The sequence below is a fragment of the Haliotis asinina genome, chromosome 13 (assembly GCF_037392515.1).
Source record: "Haliotis asinina isolate JCU_RB_2024 chromosome 13, JCU_Hal_asi_v2, whole genome shotgun sequence".
NCBI lineage: Eukaryota > Metazoa > Mollusca > Gastropoda > Lepetellida > Haliotidae > Haliotis > Haliotis asinina.
In genome coordinates, this window is record NC_090292.1 from 34,330,672 (window position 1) to 34,341,458 (window position 10,787).

The following is a 10,787-nucleotide window of genomic DNA, read 5'->3' on the forward strand; positions in this document are numbered from 1 at the left end:
AGATTTCGTTTTGATATTCTGCAATCCAATTTTAGTCGTACCCGAATTTTCTTGGCCCCCACTTTTAGGCAATCCTGTGCGTTGGTAGTACAGGTGAAATTAAGCTTTATTTTTGGTATTTTCCACACTCATGGCTATCCATGCATCTGTATAGTCTATTATTTACACACAAACCACTCTAGTTGTGATAAGTGATGTGTCTCATATATGATACAACGGGAAACACGTCAATATGTAAGGGGAGATCACTCTAATGTTCTTTTCTTATGGTGTCTTTCAAATGTTAATTTTGTATGCTATAAATACTAGTTTTGTTATTCAACGATGAAGTTTAAGACGGCAATTATTTTCTGGTCAAACATCGGTTGAAAGAACGTGAACTAGGCTTATTATATATTACATAGTCTAAAAAGAATTTTTCTTTACATCTGTCATAAAAATGAGTATTAGTGTAACTGACAATTCAAGGAAACATTCTCAGATCTCAGGAAAATGTGATGAGGTTTATTTGCATCTATCAGACACGATTTAATCTTTATAGACTTTTAAACCATAAATATATAAATATACATTTGGAAGGATTAAAAGCAGCAGAGAATTGTTGAATATAATGCTTTCAACAAAATTCCCTTGTTTGTCTTATCAGAAACATTTATTGTCAAATGGGTTCAGTTCTTTAAAAACAGTGATGTGCGATTGCTTCTGGGACGTGTAGTGCTATTACTTATTCTTATTTGAAGTAGTTCTTGTCTGAAAACACCATTAGTGGGTGACAAATCGCTATATGGCATGCCACGGCATAACACGAGTTGGTCACGAATGACTGCTGATTAACATTAACTAAACATTTCATAATCAATATACTTTACATGATATTCAGCTGGAAATGACATCAATATTCCTTTCATTTGATATTTAGAGATATTTAAAGTCATTATTTGAACGATTTCCTTGGGTGAAAAATGATTGTTTGCTGCTTTCAAAATCTGTCAACTCCACAAATATAACAACAGGTGGAGATATTTTAATGTTAACATTCCACTTCGCCTTCAGTACATATGGGCTTAAGAAAAAGAGATCGGTTCACAGTGTGGACATGTAGCCCATGGCCTAAAGTGACTGTAAACACCTGTGATAGCTTACTACAGTTATGTCCTTCAATGATAGCACTCTGTATTAAAAGTACACTTTTTCTAGTCACGATATGGTTGAAGTATTACAGATGGTAGCTCACTTTCCATAATCGTGGCACCTTAGGTTCATATTTGCCATATCCTTCCGACAGTCAAACACTTACAATGTTTCTGCTCACAAAGTACAGCTGAGCTCAATTTTCCCAAAGCTGTTTCAATTTGCTGTGTGCAAAATCAGTCAATAAAACAGTTGTTTAAGCAAATGTGATGTTAGATTTGATTGTTATATGATATTGTATCACATATAATACACAATACCCTTATTCCCATTGTATTATATATGATACATTTTGCAAATCCCTGAATTGTACATATATATTCAAAACGTGGTGGATGTGTTCAAATAAGCCTGAAAGAGATATTTAAACAAAGTTTTAGAATTTTCCAATGCGCATTTCTTATAGTGGGCAGCAGAGCTTTGAAACTTGACAAAAAGTTGTTTTTGCTGTTCAGCATATTTTAAAATCCGTATTTGTAGACTCTCTCCAGTTGTCAGCTAGGGGCACTCGTGCATGGGAAGTAGCGTTACTGCTTAATGGTGGTTCATCGCGCCCGTATTTAACTACTTTACGAGTTCTTAGAAGTAGAGGGCATTACATTTAAGGCCACATGCATCCAAAAAATCGAACATAATTAAAACACAATTATCACTTATTCATGACATATAATATACATTGCTGCTTGTTAAAAACCGAATAAACAAAATTATAAACGTACAATCGCGATTCAAAAGTGCAATATTTTGTGTTTGGGCTTACTTTCCTCGAAACGAAGCCCTCGGGAGACCGAACCCAGTCATAGCGGGTAGATGTGCACTCAAGTGTAACGACGGCTTCCGATTGGCTGGTTCATTTGCTGATACGCTGAGGGCTCATTTTGTGTACAGAAAGATGATCTGTTTGATAGGCATTTTAGAACTATAGCGAGTCACAAGAAAGTAAGATTCTGTATGGATAACAACTTCTGTCATTGTACTTGATGTGTTGTTTCAGTATGGATTCATATACCGTTGTCAAACAAAATTATATACACTGGGAGAAGTTGTTGTCCATGAAGAATGTATATAGAGATGTTGGGTTTTATAAATACATATTCTCTGAATTTTCGTTGTATCCAATCAAAAATTATCTCGGTAGAGATGGTGAACTACTGCGTGGCTGGAAACTGTCATTCGTCCAAGTACAAAGCAGGACTTGAAACTGACAAGAGTTGGCACCAGTTTCCGTCAGATCCAGTCATCTGAGAAAAATGGATGTCTGAAATTCACAAACATAAAAACATGTCATGTGTACAAATATCACACCTGTCTAATTACATAATGTGGCAGAGACAGGACTCGGATGCACGAGTCATAAATCAATTTATTTTGTTTATGGCGTATAGCCTGATATGTGGCCAATGCCTGAAGCTGTGTATTGCATATTGTCTTTAGCAGACAGGCAGACAGACATACAGGTGTCAATAAACCAGACATTGAGCTTTCTCTGTGACAGAGGCTGCTTACCACAATCAACAAGTTTTTGTATGTAACGAGTAGATTATTTACTTGTTTGTGTACACAATCAAGATTAGACTACTGCTCACGACCGCATACTCCGGGCATGCATACTGTTTCAACCTCCACGAACCTATTCACTGCGCATGCGTTATGGGCGCAGCGCAGCACAGTTGCTGAATATACTTTTTCCCTCAGCCCTGGGGGAAATTAAGAGAATCATTTGAACTCCGACATTGAGCCGGAAGCTGGCAGGGGTAATGGAGGCGAAGAACGAACTGAATACCACGAGTGGCGTTTAAAATGTTGAATAAAACATATTTCACGTGAGTAATTATTAAATATGGAGTTGGAAATCGAAGAGCACAACCTAGTGAGGAAATGGGAGTGTACCTTTGATGGTGGCGATATTTTATGTTGACACGAAAAATACTTTTTGAACCGAAGCGAGGGAAGTGTGTTGCCAACCTTTGCTCGCTTCGCTCGCATATACGAAGACTGGTCATTTTCTCTACGCTGCGCAACCCCACTTGAGCTACAGTCTGCCTGTGGGTCACCTCACCTCACCTGACCTGAAGAAGAGACTAGAATCTGTCTCGAAACGTTGTGACCTCACCTGAGGAAGAGACTAGAATCTGTCTCGAAACGTTGTGACCTTGTATAATAAAGAAGTTGAACCATAAAGCACTTTTAGTTTGATTCCTCCAACTTCTAAATGCCTTTGAAACAACTGATATTCCAAGCTGGTAAATAATCCTGATCTATGTCTTGTGTCTTTCAACAGTCTAATATGCGAAAAACTGACACATCGTTTCAGGTCTTTCAAATTGGTGAAAACCTAATAAACTTTTCATTGGTCACCCAAGACAGCACACCTGGAAACTAATTGTATGATGTCCGCCATTCTAAGTAATTTAGTTAACCAATAATGAGCAATCAATCAACGCAATGGTGGTTAATTCTTTGAAGGGAGGTTGTTTACGACAGGGTGTAGTCAGTATAGATTAGTACATCCACAAACACTGCCTTTTGACAAATCCGCTGTAGAAGATAAAAGTAATTAATCAATCAGTGTGTTATCGCTTAATCCTATGATCGATGTTTGTTTTTGTAACTCAGCTGATAAGCCGTTACATGCATATATTACATAACATGTAATACATTTGCCACATTAGACCTTGATTAATAATGTTGAGTGTTTACTTCATGCACGAGAAATGCCAAATGGCAGTGTGACAGAGCCAATTAACATTTCGTTAATGTCCATTCCATTCCCCACATGCAATAAGATATCTGAATTAATTATTAATGTAAACAAAAATGTCTCAAGTAGAGTTTGTAAATGGACAGCTGATGTTACCACGTGTTCTCGCGATACTTTTGCGTTCTTTAACATGTTTTGGGAGGGAAGGCCGCAGTGTATCATTTATTCTTTCATTCATTCACATATGTACTTCTTTCTTTGATTCTTATTTTTGTTTCTTTCATTCAATCACATAATTCTTGCTCTTACTTCTTACTATAATTCATTCATCGTAAAATTCCAACTGATACAATAAACGCGTGAATTAGTACAGAGAAAATGTTTATTTATGTGTCACGTGTTATACATATTTAAGATATACATATATAGTCTAAAATGCTGCTAAAATATAACACCCGGCCTTATGGCCTACAAGACACAAGACACTACAGAACGTCTAGTGGTGCACGAAGTGAATAATCAATCTATATGCACCAGTGATGAGTTGAAAAAAAAAAGTGAATATAGTGAATAACGTATCGACAGTTCCATGTTCACAGGTAAATAAAGATATTTAGTTACAAGACTACGTCTACGTCTATCAAACATTGTAGTAACCAATGCAGCTAGAGGTGTAATTAGCTTAGCATTACTGAGTTTCAATACGGCCTGGTCGGTAGGCGGCAAGAAAGAAAAAGGAGGATTAATTTTTAGTACATTTTCTCACAAGTCATATCGTAAGTCCAAATATGAAGGACAGCTATTCAAAAAGTGGACCTCGTCCTCAAGCGTACTTCTATAAGAAAATTTACAAATTTTATCCACTAGGAGTGTTTCGGGGCGTGTAAACCTACTCACCTCTATTTCCAGAGGTAGGGTGCCACAGTGCAGTTTACTAAGGATACTACGGTGAGATCTAGGCAAAATTTCAGTGACATATGGTTCGGCTGTTTATATTTCTTAAACTTTCTGTAAGTACGGAGTTTGTTCCCATTAGGTTTCCCTCGGTCGTTCCAAAGTTCCTTATTCCAATTCTGACAGTCTAAAGATCATACCCACTGTGAGACTTAATAAGCTTCCGTTTTAGATGTATTATACAAGTCTACCACAGGGAGGTCTAAATTGTTAAGAATAGTAACTACAATTTTATTCCAGGATTTCGAAAAAATGTTGGACCACCTACTTATGGCACTCGGTATTCTTGACCGTTCAGTGCGGCATTTGTACTGCATCTATACAACTGAACTGTTTTGTACCCCATATGGCTGACCCATAGGATAAGATAGGCTGGACAAGATTATTTTATAGCGCATTAAAGACGTTATAAGCCAAACCACCACAAGATTTAAATTTACACATGATAACACTAAGAGCACGGCTTGCAGAATTAGCAATTTCTTTAGCCGTAAAGTTCATATCAATATTTTCCTGTAACCAAACACCAATATATTTATACGCACTGGCATAGTCAATAACATCACCAATCTGGAATACAACTTATGACCTACTGAAACAGTGGGATCGGTAATGAACGACATTAGTTTTCTTCTTATTTATAGTTAAACGCCAACGTTTACACCAGTTATCAACATCAACGACTGAACATCAAGTGAATGGTGACAAATAACGTGTAGGTTTATACCATCAAATGCGGATTACAGCAAGGAAGATGTAATCTCTGTGTCGCATGCAGCCTGAAAACACTTTTGGGCCGAAACTGTTTTGAGGATACCAACGGAACTTCGTTGTTACATAAGAAATACATACAAGCATTTGCTGTGTACTTGGGTAAATGGTGTCATCAGGTTTTTTTACATAAGAAAAGTTTCAGATTTCTCTACCAATGGCAAAGTCGTTGTCTTTAGTTTACGAATTCAAATAAACCAACTGTGTCTTTTCTATAGATAATAAACCAGGGTAGCCACCACAGCTACCCAAATTTACAGGGTGCAGGCTAAAAGGTCACCAAAGCAAAACGGCACCTGGCGAAAACGGCACCATTTGGACACAACGGAACCCCCCCTTGGCGAAAACGGCTACAAATGTTATGGCGAAAACGTCACCATTTAGAATTTGAAAAGGATGAACATTTTCAACATTTGATATGATGACTTTAGTGTTTATTAAGTGGACTTTGTGAAATTAAAACATATATATTAGGTAAGTAGACTTTAGTGTTTTGCTGAAATGTAAATAAAAAAAATATATTAGGTATGTATGCCCATCAACATTCAACTAAGCCATGTCGCCGACAAAGTAACAGTACACTCTCCATTATTATTGTTATACTGCAAGCATTGGAAAGTGCTTCCCATATCCAAGCGGCTTGCATCCACCCCAACCTGGCCAGTTGACAGCGAGTGCGAGTGGAGGTAACTATCGTGTTTGTTTAATAATTGTCCCGAGTCAGCGTATTTTAGTAGATTGTTACCTAATTAAACGGCCTGTGAAATTGAGATTAGTGTATTAACCGTTGTGTAATTGTGTAATTGTTATATTCTGCAGGTGAAGGAAAAGGCAGTGAGCAACCTTTACAAGTCTCGAGACAGCTTTGTCGAGGAAGCTCAGCAGAACCATATCAATCCTGACAAGCCTGGTGGTCGACAGAACCAAGCCACGTTAGTAAGGATTGCCAACTGAACGAGGGAGCTTCTTCGTCCAAAAGAACATGCGAGGGGATGTCAATAAGTTTTGAGCCTTGAGCATTTTTCATACCCAGGTGTCACAGCCTATGGAACGACATTGAACCTTGGGGTGTAGCTGATGTGATATATAAGTTTTGGTATCCTACTCTCAGAAGTTATTGAACAGCTCACATTGACAGAAAGAGACCCCCCTCACTGCAGTGAAAATGAATAAAATTGAGTGTAGAGCAGTAATTAAGTTTTTAGTTCTTGAAGGAAACTCGGCGAAGAACATTGAAGAAAGGCTTTCAGCAGTTTATGGGAAGTCTTCCCCTTCATCTGCTACCATCAAACGATAGGCCAATGAATTTAAGCATGGTAGAGAGAGTCTTGAAGATGACCCCCGTCCAGGTCGCCCAACAACAAGCACTAGTCAGGAAAACATTGACAGAGTGCATAGACTTGTGCTGGAAAATCGGAAAATCACACTCCACGAGTTAGAGGAGACCACATGCATTTCACACGGATCCATCGAAACAATTCTTCATTAACATCTCGTCATGTCTAAGGTGTGCGCAAGATGGGTGCCAAGAATGCTTACAGATGAAATGAAGCAAACAAGGGTCACCATAAGCAACTCCATGCTAACCAGATACAACAAGAACCCACAAGATTTTCACTTTAGGCTAGTAACCTGTGATGAAACCTGGATCCACCACTATGATCCTGAGAGCAAACAAGAATCCATGGAATGGAAACATGTGACTTCTCCCAAGACCAAAAAGTTCAAAGCCTCCAGATCAGTGCAGAAGGTAATGGCGACAGTCTTCTGGGATAGCAAAGGCGTCATCCACATAGATTACTTACCAAAAGGAAGAACAACGAATGGGGAATATTATGCTAACTTGTTGAGGCAAGTGCGACCGTCAATCAAGAAGAAGCGCCGGGGCAAGATCAGACATTGTATTCTTCTACATCAAGACTGTCCAGGAATGTGGGTACGAAATCTTGCCGCATCCCCCCTACTCTCCAGACCTGGCACCAAGTGATTACCATCTGTTCCCAAATCTCATGAAACACTTGCGTGGTCGTAGATTTCAGGATGATAATGAGCTTATTGCTGCTACTGAGGCTTGGTTTGAGGACCAAAATGGCGCCTTCTACAGAGATGGCATCAGCGACTGGCAGAAAAGATAGAACAAGTGTCTTGACTTACAAGGGGACTATGTTGAAAAATAAATGTGGTTCATACCAATATTTTGTGTTTTTCTCTGCAAGGCTCAAAACGTATTGACATCCCCTCGTAGGTCTTTGGGATTTCAGGTACATGGTTTTTATATGGTTGTGTAAAACTGTAGTTATCATTTACATAAACATAAATATTTCTTAAATAATTTAAACTCTTGTGTAATGTTAGTTTCCTTCTACTTTTAGTTGGACGAGAACTTTTTAGCGGAATACGCCTTACGTGGTGACGTAAGCAACAAAGGCGAGAGGCATTTAGTGTTTGGCACTGACCGGCAATTACAGCACTTGAGTACGAGTAGGCAGTGGTTCATGGACGGTACTTTTAAGATTGTCAAAAGGCTGTTCAATCAGCTACTTACTATTCATGCCTTTGTGCGGGCTGGCAAGGACTTTAAGCTGGTGCCTCTTGTCTTTGTTATAATGTCAAGGCGAAGGACATGATTATGTCAAGGTTTTCAAGCACATCCTAGAGGTTCTCCCGCAGAAACCAATAGTTAAAAGCTGTGAGGAAGACTCTGTCCGACATCCGTATCCGTGGGTGTTTATTCCCCATGACTCAAGCAGTTTGGCGAAAATGTGAAGAACTGGGTCTACAGATACGTTCAGTCTTCAATATATTAATACATACAACATTTGATAATCTTTATGTGTTTCATATTGATATTTTTTATATAACCATATTCATATGTGTATGTACTATTTCAGGTAACTTACATGGAGGACGACAACATCCACAAGTCTGTGAGGAAGCTAATGGCGCTCCCATTTCTTCCAGCGGCTGATGTGTCAAGATTATTTCAGAGGATATCTGATCGGGTTCCAGCTTATGGCAAGTTGCGACAGCTCACAGACTACTACCAAAGTCAGTGGATCAACCACCCTGTGTTCACCCCACGCACCTGGTCAGTCTTCAACATCGCAGTCAGGACAAACACTTCAACTTTGTTGAAGGTATACATTTCATTTCAAAATACATATAGTATATAATACTATATACAAATTACTATAATACAAATAAAGAGCAAAGTTACCGCTATTTTTATTATTCTTTATAATAATAAAAGTATGTATTTTGTCTGTTTAGGCTGGCACAGGAGAATGAACAATAAGGTCAGACAACAGTCACTGGGAATATTCAGACTTGTCCCAGAACAGGAGCCCAGTCCCTTTGTTCGTCACGGTCAAGGGATCGGGTGCTGACCAATTTGCTGCTTGGTTTCGTAATTAGACCGTTGGTGAGAAACATTATTAGCTCTGCATCAGTGCCCCTTTAAGTGGTACAGGAAACGATGTCATGAGGCCACCCAAACCCCATGTTAAGCAAAAGCTAAGTTCCTTCAGCCCCATATTTTCGGGTCTTCGGTCTTATAGTAGGGTCAACGACTAGTTCGCATTACACGCACCCATTGTTTACACAGAAAAGAAAGAACAGAAAGATTATAAAATAAATAAATAAAAGGGTCCATTTGTAGCCACAGTCCCCCGAGGGTGAATTAGAAAGATGGTAGTTGCACATTTCTCCCAGGGGCGACAGCGTCCGTACCTTTCTCATGAGAGTGCCCCGCTCAGCTAGGCCCTTTACAGAGACCCAACCGATATGATCTTGATCACTTGCTCCACGAAAGGTGTGAGGGCCTGAAGTCCCTCGCTGCATGAAAGTTTCAAGGGATCTACAGAGATAACGGCAGGATTCGAACTCAACACACAGCTGCGCAACTGCACATCAAGCCCATACCACACACTATTGCGCTGTTGAGGACCGATAGCAAGAGCTCACACAACAGCTACCCGCTCGCCCCTGAACATTTGATGGTGGACCACACCTGGATGTCTGAATATCAACAAACGTTGCTTGGGGAAAATAAACTAACCAACATTGAAAAACTCGTACCCAACTCGATAAATAAGAAAAAATACATCGTTCACTATCGGAACCTGCAACTGTACCTGTCACTGGGTATGAAACTGACTAAAATACACCGGGTGCTCAAATTTGACCAAAGCCACTTGATGGAGACCTACATCCGAATGAACACAGACCTACGGAAAAACGCCAACAGCGATTTCGAGAAAAAGCTGTGCAAACTCATGAATAACTCTCAAAATAAGACCATGGAGAAAAAGCAGTACAACAATAGATGTGAGGTGCTGTACACCGACACGGATTCCCTGCTGACTGGAACAATGGCGTGTACAAGGATATGACACAAAATGTACACTATCAATTGTGTGACTTCACTAAGCATTACCCCATGCACAGCCAAGTTAATAAAAAGGTCCTCGGCAAGATGAAGGACGAATGTGCAGGCAGATTACTTGGCCTGCCGTATTGCAAGTTGACCCAGGCTGGGAATTTATGGGTGCTATGTCGCAGTTGCTAGCCAAGCAAAACATCAAGGTCAGACACAGCGAGGCAAGGGCTCATCGTAACAGCGCTCGTGTTGAGAGATCCAGTCGCACCCTAGCCCTCCAGCAGGTCCAGCATGAAAACGGTCTTCCCACAACCAGTATGGCCGCACACTATGGCGCAGTGTGGGTCTCATGGTAACTCAGTAGATAGCCTGCACGAAACAACCATTATCTATATTAAGTTGCGCATCCATGATTACGTACAAATGTTATGTTAAGTTGCCCGCGGGTTGAGCCTTCTTGGTTATTTGGATGATTATTCCCTCACTGCTGTTGTCGATACAGCATCCGCTGCCGTGCAACATGTCATCATCCATGGACCGCATATCCAACCGGGCCCAATCAGGTATTCACAGATCTCCATGGATGACAGGTTCAGGTCTTTGACAAGGTGTGGTTGTTTTATTGCTGGTAGCTGTGTCATCTTGCCCCACTGCTGATATGGCATGGCTGAACAATTGGTTGGGCATGCCCTCGATACTCTTTTCCGCTTTGGTGATCTCTGGGTTAAAAACCTTTTTTCCCCCTACAGAACGTCTTGTTGTCCTCCAGGGGGATAATTAATATACCATTCA

At 39.9% G+C, this 10,787-nt stretch overlaps 1 pseudogene; it reads left to right on the forward strand.

The window, feature by feature from the left end:
- Positions 1–4,355: 4,355 nt before the first annotated feature.
- Positions 4,356–10,008, forward strand: LOC137259523 (uncharacterized; annotated as a pseudogene).
- Positions 10,009–10,787: the final 779 nt, after the last annotated feature.